The following is a 10,226-nucleotide window of genomic DNA, read 5'->3' on the forward strand; positions in this document are numbered from 1 at the left end:
ACACGTTTTCAAAACTAAGTCTCCTTTTTTCAAAACTCTACACACAATTCTCAAAACTGCACACACAAAATGCTAAATAGCACATATCTTATTCAAAATGCAACACTGCATTCAAAATGCCACAAACACATGTCAGAATCAAGCATTTGCATCAAATGGCAAACACTTCTTTCATAATAACATATTTTTGGATATACCATCTAAACACTGCTGTTCAAAATCGAAAGCTCTTTGGTCTTTTATAGGCTTATATCTACATTTCAATACAATGTTCTACAGTGAAAGTAATCTGCTGAGAGGGGTAACACGAGAAACGCCAATGCAATGTAGAAACAGAAAATATTTATTAGTCCAAACATTACTGTTGTAAACATTAGCATACAACAAAACTATAAACATGTAAACCAAAAGTATATTCTTTACAGTAGAATACAGTAACTTGTGTTTGTGGTCCCGGTCCAGGAATTGGCAGGGGGGGTGGGGTGCAGATTGCCAAAAAAGGTAATCTGAACTTTGACCGATTTATAGGCCTACCTATACTACTGTAAAGTAAAGCAGTGATTGGTTAGTGATCAGTAAAGCAATTAGTGTTTGCACATGTGAGGAGTGTGTCTGTGTGACCTGGTGAATAAGTGTAGCATTTTGATTGGTTGTGTTTGGAAAAGGAAAGCAAGTGACTTCCTCATAGATCTTTGTGTTTTAGGAAGAGAATTGTGTGTAGTGTTTTGAAAAAGTGTTTTATGCAATTGAAAACTGAGTCAAAGGCTGAGAAATAGCTTATAATTTTGAACATTTGGCATGTAGTTTTGCACTTTGAGTGAGAGCTTTCAAAAATCGTGTGACATGAAAAGATTTTGTGTGTAAGCAATTGTAAAAAAACTGTAATTTAATGATTATATGCTGGCCCATTGCCTACAAAATCAGCTGTCCTCGGTTAAGAGATAATCATTTCAACTTGATTAAAAAAGCCAAAAGTAAGAATTCAATTGAATAATATATTTACCACATAAAAGAGTACATTGTAATATGTATTAAAAACTACAAACAGTGAGTTTTGAACAACATTTACTATTATTTTGTGATTGCTCAAAATGTGTCCCACATGTTCGTCACCACCGTCAGATATTTATAAAAAGCAATAAAATCAGACAACTACAGGGTCAACAGCATTCCTGAGGACTCCATTTTTAAACCTTCAGCTCTACTGCATCCTTCAAGATCACTAAAGCTCCTGTATGTTTTCTATTTTCTCTTAAACTTGTTCATATTTTTGGGCACTGCTACTGTGACAACCATAACATGTCAACACCGTCATATTTGTAAACAATATTAGATTAGATTATGAAATAAATGTATCATTTTTAAGAAGAGGTCTGAAGTAGCTAGCAACAGAGGGGATGTCACCACCGTCAGGTTTTCTGTCTTTTCTCTCAGGTTTAATGTCTTTTAGGAAGTTATGATTTAATATTTTTTTCATCACAGTGCACAGGATTGTTATTTTTTTGACCAAATATTTACATAAAGTTTAAGCAAGAAGCCATTGACTTGAGTGGTTTACATTTTGGAATAATGAGGCCAATGTCACCACCGTCAGATTAGTGTCACCACCGTCAGACGGAGTTTTATTTGTTTTAAATGAATATGCTTACAATATGTTTCTTCAGTGCTGTTGAGTTATTAAATTAATAGTCTCTATTACAGTTTTTTTCAACTGCTAAATGACAGTGGGCACAACTGGAGTCACAAGTGCAAACTCTAACTACAGTCTGCACAGCAGCAGTTCATGTGGACCAAACTCTAGTTCATTTTTCATTGCTTGAACACAGTTTTCAAAACTCTACACACTTGTCCCATGACTTTAAACACAACCTGCACAAAACTGTGGATTTACAGCACTTTGTTCAAATGCTAACACACTGCTGTCAAAACTGTGAACCACACATTCAAAACAGAATTGATTTCAGCCTTGTGCCTTTCAAACACTACCCCTCATTCAGGCCATGGAGGACGCCTGTGACCAAGTTGACACCGTAGCTGTGCAAGGATGGCTCCAGTTGTGCCCACTGTCGTTTAACAATCGAAAAAAAATGTAAATAAAAAATCATTACTTTTTCTATTTAGGCTTAAAGTAATGTTGTATGAGTAATGACTGGAAAAACGCCTATTTTATGAAAAAAATATGAACAGGGGAGGTTGCACCAGTAAATTGCTGAACAGCCAAGACCTTGATATACCTTCAGATTTTGTAATTTAACTAACTTTTTTTTCAAAATTTAAACCTGTTTTATCCAAATTCCCAAGAATCACTGATGGGTTTTTACGGCAAATTTTACATTATTCTCATGTAGAGTAAAAGCTCTTTGCAGGACTTTGCAGTGCTTTAGTAACATCAGAATGTTCATATTAATCTTCATAATCTTACAAAGACCCCAAAGATGCAGTTATTAGTCTACACAACCTTTTACATCTTTTATACATTTTCATTACTAAAGTGATACACAAGCTGCTAATCTTTGACAAACATTGTCTCTGTTTCTGTTCTGCAGGTGTATTTGGTTATCCATATGATGTACAGTCAGTGTCAGTGTATGAGGGTGAATCTGTTACTCTACACAAAGGTTATATAAATAAATATGACTATTTTTTAATAGAGTGGAGGTATGGAACTGAAGAGACTCTCATAGCTAAATATTATATTGACTCCAATTCGATCTCAATAAGTGATACGTTTCTCAATGGGAGATACACAGACAGATTGCAGGTTAATGATCAGAATGGAGCTCTAACAATCAAAAACATCACACCTCATCTCTCTGGACTTTATCAAATGACCACCATCACCAGTAGCAGGCTCAGCGACGGCATTAAAGTAACCCCATACTGGTTCAATGTTACTGTCTATGGTGAGTAGACATTTACTGTATTTTTGTACAAAATTGATGCAATAAATATTTATAAAACAGCAAAGTTTCCATTGACATACAGTAAACATATTGTAATGCGCATGCATGATAAAAAAAACTCTGAGATAAAAAACTCTGATCTCTGGCTCACTCGTGCAATGATAAAATAGCAGAAGTAGTTGATCACACTGAAAGTATTTAAGTGACCATATCTGCCCAAGCTAATTTTTTTTGCTGCTTGAAAATAAACCTTTATGACTTAAGGAACATACACAGTCAGTGTTTCTCTGAATAAAACTAAGTATATATTTAGTTTTTTAAAGTCTTTGTATTGACCATGATTTTATTGATGTCCAGTCTTTTTTATAGATCAGTGACAAACACACATCGACAGACACAATAAAAGCATTAAACCTCTAATAAAAACAGCTCAATAACTTACTGTTGTTAACCCTTTAACTGCCACACCAAGAAAAATGCATTTGAATTTTTTTTTGCATTTCTTATCTCCTTATATACATACATGAAATATCGGCCTCTACCAAATGGTTGATATGTCACTTAAAGGAATTCATACACATACTATGGAAATCAGAAAGTTTGAACTATAATACTAATTTTAAAAAAAGTTTTGTATATAAAATCCTCTTTATTGAAGTATAAAATTTTAAAATATTTCAGGTTTTCAATTTAACACACTAAATGAAATGTTTTCTTTTTTAACAATAAAAAAACTAAAAGTAACAAAAATAAAGACATTACATTTTTTAATGCAACTGGATTTTTTTTCTTTTTTTAGATAAATAAAAATTTCTTTGTAAACCAGCAATGCTGTAGAGAGTAAGGCTGGGTACACATAAAAAATGATTTTTTTACATCTTATAAGATTTTAAAAATGTGATAGACCACAAACATGAGGATAATAAATCCTAGATTTAGCCGTTTTGCTCCTATAGTGTGTGGTGTGCCATTATGTGTCAAAGACAGCACACCACACACAAACAGATTTTTAACCAGAGACTGTGAACACAGGAAATCCCACAAATCTCGCAAGACTTCAGAATAAGCATGGCGGACGATATGCAGGAAGACATTTCAATGAAAGTGCTTGGAATAATTTTTACAAGACACGTTGTATAAACATTCGTGCTGTTGCCACAAATCAACAAGCTGATCCTCTATCTCTGCTGTCCACATCAACTTCACTCTGGCCGTTTCTCAATCCGAAGTTGTAGCCTCTGGAGGTTGCATATGCAGGCTGCATAACTGAGCATTACATTTGCAAGTCATAAGTATATTACAACAATATACGATAAACTAGGAAAAATAGTCAATTTTATAACTGTTAATATTCTGAAATAAGACAGTCTTGATTTTTTACATCATTATTCATTTGACGATTTTTGGATATGTGATGACAAAAATAACCATGTAGCCTTATTCCTGAGAGTGAGAGCTTTCATTTGATATAAGACTTGCCCATGTTTGTCATACTTGAAAAATATGAAATATGTGAATATTAAATCATATAAAAAATTGTGTGTGGGGGGTGATAGTGTAAATTAAGGGTAAATAACTTTCTTACAGTAAAACATATCTCAAAGTGATGCATATCTGCAGAAAGTAGAGAGTCTAAGCTTTCAAACAGTATCTCATATGTGGTACTGGGTCCATGACAGACCATTAAAAATTAAAGGAATATTTTATACTAAGTCAAAATAAGATAATTCTGTACCCGGTACAGGGTCCACAGAGTCAAACAAGTTAAAAGTTATTGTCCTAAATTAATTAATCAGTAATTATGATTTCCACACATTATATAAATTAATTTTGTTCATTTCAAAACAATATCCAGAATTGGCAATAATACACACTATAAATTATCTCAATATATTCAATAAGAAATAAAAACAAATGTGTCATACTTGTCACAGTTCGGAGCAGGCCGCCGAAGCCGGTGACCCCACCCCTTTACCCTGGACCACCCCGAGGAGTTCCCAGAGGCCCCAAAGAACAGACAGACACTGGTAATTAAAAAAAATGCAGCATTTTTGTCAAATCATCATATATTTTTATGCTACTTTAACTTGAAAAAAAAAATAAGTAAAACTATTTCCAACTTATTTTTATACGTTATGTCAACTATTCACAGGTCATAACTTAAAAGGTTGAATTGAAGTTTTTTTACAGTGTACTATTATAAAGTTTTTATTCATCACAGTATCCCTTAAATGGGTTTTTATGGCAAATTTTACATTATTTTCATGTAGAGTAAAAGCTCTCTGCAAAACACTGCAGTGCTTTAGTAACATAAAATGTGCATATTGATCTTCATAATCTTACAAAGACCCCAAAGATGCAGTTATTTGTCTACACAACCTTTTACATCTTTTATATCATTTTAATTACTTAAGTGATACACAAGCTGCTAATCTCGGACAAACATTGTCTCTTTTTGTTCTGCAGGTGTATTTGGTTATCCATATGAAGTGAAGTCAGTGTCAGTGTATGAGGGTGAATCTGTTACTCTACACAAAGGTTATATAAATAAACATGACTATTTTTTAATAGAGTGGAGGTATGGAACTGAAGAGACTCTCATAGCTAAATATTATATTGACTCCAATTCGATCTCAATAAGTGATAAGTTTCTCAATGGGAGATACACAGACAGATTGCAGGTTAATGATCAGAATGGAGCTCTAACAATCAAAAACATCACACCTCATCTCTCTGGACTTTATCAAATGACCACCAGCACCAGTAGCAGGCTCAGCGACGGCATTAAAGTAAACCAATACTGGTTCAATGTTACTGTCTATGGTGAGTAGACATTTAATGTATTTTGTAAAAAAAAATGATGATATAAATATAAAACAGCAAAGTTTCCATTGACATACAGTACACATATTGTAATGCGCATGCATGATAAAAAAACCTCTGATCTCTGTCTTATTTGAGCAATGATAAAATAGCAGAAGGAGGTGATCACACTGAAACTATTATATTGGTATCTGCCCAACCAACATTTTTTTTGCTGCTTGAAAATAAACCTTTGTGACTTTAGGACTTTTATTCTCTGAATAAAACTAAGTATATATTTATTTTTTTAAAGTCTTTGTAGTGACCATGATTTTATTGATGTCCAGTCCTTTCTATAGATCAGTGGCAAACACGCATCGACAGACACAATAAAAGCATTAAACCTCTAATAAAAACCGCTCAATAACTTACTGTTGTTAACCCTTTAACTGCCACACCAAGAAAAATGCATTTACATTTTTTTTTGCATTTCTTATCTCCTTATGACGCTAGTTATGTATGTTTTTCCAACACATCCCATATTTTTTTTAATATCGGCCTCTACCAAATGGTTGATATGTCACTTAAAGGAATTCATACACATACTATGGAAATCAGAAAATATGAACTATAATACTAATTTTTAATAAAAAGATTTCAAAAATGTGATAGACCACAAACATGAGGATAAAAAATCCTAGATTTAGCCGTTTAGCTCATATACGCTGCGTCCGAAAACTCAAGGCAGTGACTCGTTGCCTCGCTGCCTCATGAGGAAATGACTTCGGAGGCATGAAGGCAGCTCAGAGAAAGACTTTCGGACACCCTTCAAAGGCAGCTTGTTTGAAATATAAACAGAGAGCGCCTTTGTGATAACTAATCACATATTTGAAAACTGCAATACTAATTTCTCGCTAGAAATGCAATTAAAAGGTGTAAAAAGTGAAAATCTACCTTTATTTACACTAAATTGGTGGTCCAGTCGCGTCCTTGGCCGCCATTTTATTTTTTCGAACTCGACCGGGCTCGACCAATCACATTCTTATTGTATGCCCACGCGTAGGTATCTCAGGAGACAGGAAGTAAACCAAACATTGAATTCGGACATGCCTTGATGCCTTCCTGCCTTGGAAAGCTGCCTCAGAAGGCAGCAATTTAGAGTTTTCGGACGCAGCCATAGTGTGTGGTGTGACATTATGTGTCAAAGACAGCACACCACACACAAACAGATTTTTAACCAGAGTCTCGACTGTGAACACAGGAAATCCCACAAAAACTCGCAAGACTTCAGAATAAGTATGGCGGACGATATGCAGGAAGACATTTCAATGAAAGTGCTTGGAATAATTTTTACAAGACACGTTGTATAAACATTCGTGCTGTTGCCACAAATCAACAAGCTGATCCTCTATCTCTGCTGTCCACATCAACTTCACTCTGGCCGTTTCTCAATCCGAAGTTGTAGCCTCTGGAGGTTGCATATGCAGGCTGCATAACTGAGCATTACATTCGCAAGTCATAAGTATATTACAACAATATACGATAAACTAGGAAAAATAGTCAATTTTATAACTGTTAATATTCTGAAATAAGACAGTCTTGATTTTTTACATCATTATTCATTTGACGATTTTTGGATATGTGATGACAAAAATAACGATGTAGCCTTATTCCTGAGAGTGAGAGCTTTCATTTGATATAAGACTTGCCCATGTTTGTCATACTTGAAAAATATGAAATATGTGAATATTAAATAATATAAAAAATTGTGTGTGGGGGGTGATAGTGTAAATTAAGGGTAAATAACTTTCTTACAGTAAAACATATCTCAAAGTGATGCATATCTGCAGAAAGTAGAGAGTCTAAGCTTTCAAACAGTATCTCATACGTGGTACTGGGTCCATGACAGACCATTAAAAATTAAAGGAATATTTTATATTAAGTCAAAATAAGATAATTCTGGACCCGGTACAGGGTCCACAGAGTCAAACAAGTTAAAAGTTAAATTAATTAATCAGTAATTATGATTTCCACACATTATATAAATTAATTTTGTTCATTTCAAAACAATATCCAGAATTGGCAATAATACACACTATAAATTATCTCAATATATTCAATAAGAAATAAAAACAAATGTGTCATACTTGTCACAGTTCGGAGCAGGCCGCCGAAGCCGGTGACCCCACCCCTTTACCCTGGACCACCCCGAGGAGTTCCCAGAGGCCCCAAAGGACAGACAGACACTGGTAATTAAAAAAAATGCAGCATTTTTGTCAAATCATCATATATTTTTATGCTACTTTAACTTGAAAAAAAAAATAAGTAAAACTATTTCCAACTTATTTTTATACGTTATGTCAACTATTCACAGGTCATAACTTAAAAGGTTGAATTGAAGTTTTTTTACAGTGTACTATTATAAAGTTTTTATTCATCACAGTATCCCTTAAATGGGTTTTTACGGCAAATTTTACATTATTTTCATGTAGAGTAAAAGCTCTCTGCAAAACACTGCAGTGCTTTAGTAACATCAAAATGTGCATATTGATCTTCATAATCTTACAAAGACCCCAAAGATGCAGTTATTTGTCTACACAACCTTTTACATCTTTTATATCATTTTAATTACTTAAGTGATACACAAGCTGCTAATCTTTGACAAACATTGTCTCTGTTTCTGTTCTGCAGGTGTATTTGGTTATCCATATGATGTACAGTCAGTGTCAGTGTATGAGGGTGAATCTGTTACTCTACACAAAGGTTATATAAATAAACATGACTATTTTTTAATAGAGTGGAGGTTTGGAACTGAAGAGACTCTCATAGCTAAATATTATATTGACTCCAATTCGATCTCAATAAGTGATAAGTTTCTCAATGGGAGATACACAGACAGATTGCAGGTTAATGATCAGAATGGAGCTCTAACAATCAAAAACATCACACCTCATCTCTCTGGACTTTATCAAATGACCACCAGCACCAGTAGCAGGCTCAGCGACGGCATTAAAGTAAACCAATACTGGTTCAATGTTACTGTCTATGGTGAGTAGACATTTAATGTATTTTGTAAAAAAAAATGATGATATAAATATAAAACAGCAAAGTTTCCATTGACATACAGTACACATATTGTAATGCGCATGCATGATAAAAAAAACCTCTGATCTCTGTCTTATTTGAGCAATGATAAAATAGCAGAAGGAGGTGATCACACTGAAACAATTATATTGGTATCTGCCCAACCAACATTTTTTTTGCTGCTTGAAAATAAACCTTTGTGACTTTAGGACTTTTATTCTCTGAATAAAACTAAGTATATATTTATTTTTTTAAAGTTTTTGTAGTGACCATGATTTTATTGATGTCCAGTCCTTTCTATAGATCAGTGGCAAACACGCATCGACAGACACAATAAAAGCATTAAACCTCTAATAAAAACCGCTCAATAACTTACTGTTGTTAACCCTTTAACTGCCACACCAAGAAAAATGCATTTACATTTTTTTTTGCATTTCTTATCTCCTTATGTCGCTAGTTATGTATGTTTTTCCAACACATCCCATATTTTTTTAAATATCGGCCTCTACCAAATGGTTGATATGTCACTTAAAGGAATTCATACACATACTATGGAAATCATAAAATATGAACTATAATACTAATTTTTAATAAAAAGATTTCAAAAATGTGATAGACCACAAACATGAGGATAAAAAATCCTAGATTTAGCCGTTTAGCTCATATACGCTGCGTCCGAAAACTCAAGGCAGTGACTCGTTGCCCCGCTGCCTCATGAGGAAATGACTTCGGAGGCATGAAGACAGCTCAGAGAAAGACTTTCGGACACCCTTCAAAGCCAGCGTGTTTGAAATATAAACAGAGAGCACCTTTGTGATAACTAATCACATACTATTTGAAAACTACAATACTAATTTCTCGCTAGAAATGCAATTAAAAGGTGTAAAAAGTGAAAATCTACCTTTATTTACACTAAATTGGTGGTCCAGTCGCGTCCTTGGCCGCCATTTTATTTTTTCGAACTCGACCGGGCTCGACCAATCACATTCTTATTGTATGCCCACGCGTAGGTATCTCAGGAGACAGGAAGTAAACCAAACATTGAATTCGGACATGCCTTGATGCCTTCCTGCCTTGGAAAGCTGCCTCAGAAGGCAGCAATTAAGAGTTTTCGGACGCAGCCATAGTGTGTGGTGTGACATTATGTGTCAAAGACAGCACACCACACACAAACAGATTTTTAACCAGAGTCTCGACTGTGAACACAGGAAATCCCACAAAAACTCGCAAGACTTCAGAATAAGCATGGTGGACGATATGCAGGAAGACATTTCAATGAAAGTGCTTGGAATAATTTAGACACGTTGTATAAACATTCGTGCTGTTGCCACAAATTAACAAGCTGATCCTCTATCTCTGCTGTCCACATCAACTTCACTCTGGCCGTTTCTCAATCCGAAGTTGTAGCCTCTGGAGGTCGCATATGCAGGCTGCATA

Source organism: Misgurnus anguillicaudatus, chromosome 10 (genome assembly GCF_027580225.2).
Source record: "Misgurnus anguillicaudatus chromosome 10, ASM2758022v2, whole genome shotgun sequence".
Lineage (NCBI taxonomy): Eukaryota > Metazoa > Chordata > Actinopteri > Cypriniformes > Cobitidae > Misgurnus > Misgurnus anguillicaudatus.